Here is a 1,987-nt window from a genome sequence, read left to right as displayed (position 1 = left end):
GTAGTTGCAAATGGCAAGATTTCATTCTTTTTGATTGCTGAGTAATACTCCATTGTGTATTATATATATATATATATATACATATATATATATATTATATCTATCTATCTATCTATCTATCTATATATAATATATATTATATATTATATATATATACCCCATCTTCTTTATCCATTCATCCATTGATGGACATTTGGGCTCTTTCCATACTTTGGCTATTGCTGATAGTTCCAGCATCCTTCTTGAGACAATGTTCTTTTGTTACTGATTCACAATCCCACCATTATCTTGTGCTAAATTCTGAGTTACATTATTGTCTGCTTCTGACTTCTGCGATAGTTCACTCATTCTGTCTGTCCTCATGTTATCTAGTAAATTTATACTCAGTTTTAATGGATGAAAAAAATGTCCTCATTACTTTCATATAATTTTTTTCCTCTTCAGTTTATTCTTTTAGCTGAATGAACTTTAGAATCACTTTTTCAGTTGTTATTTTTTGTAATTACCAGAGGTTAAGTTGAAATTCATGAGCACAACATGTTAATTTGGGAGAGATTGTAATATTTGCCATATTAAGTTTCTTCATTTAGTCAGGTTCTTTTTTTTTTTTTTTTTTTTTTTTTTAATTTTTTTTTATTTTTTTTATTTTTTAATATATGAAATTTACTGTCAAATTGGTTTCCATACAACACCCAGTGCTCATCCCAAAAGGTGCCCTCCTCAATACCCATCACCCACCCTGCCCTCCCTCCCACCCCCCATCAACCCTCAGTTTGTTCTCAGTTTTTAACAGTCTCTAATGCTTTGGCTCTCTCCCACTCTAACCTCTTTTTTTTTTTTTTTTCCTTCCCCTCCCCCATGGGTTTCTGTTATGTTTCTCAGGATCCACATAAGAGTGAAACCATATGGTATCTGTCTTTCTCTGTATGGCTTATTTCACTTAGCATCACACTCTCCAGTTCCATCCATGTTGCTACAAAAGGCCATATTTCATTTTTTCTCATTGCCACGTAGTATTCCATTGTGTATATAAACCACAATTTCTTTATCCATTCATCAGTTGATGGACATTTAGGCTCTTTCCATAATTTGGCTATTGTTGAGAGTGCCGCTATAAACATTGGGGTACAGGTGCCCCTATGCATCAGTACTCCTGTATCCCTTGGATAAATTCCTAGCAGTGCTATTGCTGGGTCATAGGGTAGGTCTATTTTTAATTTTCTGAGGAACCTCCACACTGCTTTCCAGAGCGGCTGCACCAATTTGCATTCCCACCAACAGTGCAAGAGGGTTCCTGTTTCTCCACATCCTCTCCAGCATCTATAGTATCCTGATTTCTTCATTTTGGCCACTCTGACTGGCGTGAGGTGGTATCTGAGTGTGGTTTTGATTTGTATTTCCCTGATAAGGAGCGACGTTGAACATCTTTTCATGTGCCTGTTGGCCATCCGGATGTCTTCTTAAAAATATGGAACGCTTCACGAATTTGCGTGTCATCCTTGCGCAGGGGCCATGCTAATCTTCTCTGTATCGTTCCAATTTTAGTATATGTGCTGCCGAAGCGAGCACTAGTCAGGTTCTTTTTATATTTCTGAGAAATATTTAGTTGTTTATACAATATAGATCCTATATTTTCATTTATTCCTACATATACCAAATTTTCTTGTGCTAATAAAGTTTCATCTATTATATTTTCTAAATGAATATTTTTGGCATTTAAAAAGACTGTTATTTTTTTTTTAATTTTTTTTTTAACGTTTATTTATTTTTGAGACAGAGAGAGACAGAGCATGAACGGGGGAGGGGCAGAGACAGAGGGAGACACAGAATCAGAAGCAGGCTCCAGGCTCTGAGCCATCAGCCCAGAGCCCAACGTGGGGCTCGAACTCACGGACCGCGAGATCGTGACCTGAGTTGAAGTCGGACACTTAACCGACTGAGCCACCCAGGCGCCCCAACTGTTAATTTTTTTAACAGCCCACATTCA

General features: G+C 36.9%; 1 non-coding gene across 1 annotated transcript; it reads right to left on the bottom strand.

Moving 5' to 3' along the window:
• Positions 1-1,462: 1,462 nt before the first annotated feature.
• LOC122238991 lies at positions 1,463-1,569 on the bottom strand. The gene has a single exon (XR_006218112.1). It is a non-coding gene; the product is annotated as a U6 spliceosomal RNA (small nuclear RNA).
• Positions 1,570-1,987: the final 418 nt, after the last annotated feature.

This window comes from Panthera tigris, chromosome B2 (genome assembly GCF_018350195.1).
Source record: "Panthera tigris isolate Pti1 chromosome B2, P.tigris_Pti1_mat1.1, whole genome shotgun sequence".
Lineage (NCBI taxonomy): Eukaryota > Metazoa > Chordata > Mammalia > Carnivora > Felidae > Panthera > Panthera tigris.
Note: the sequence above shows the minus strand (reverse complement) of the source record. Positions and strands in the feature narration are given on the sequence as shown.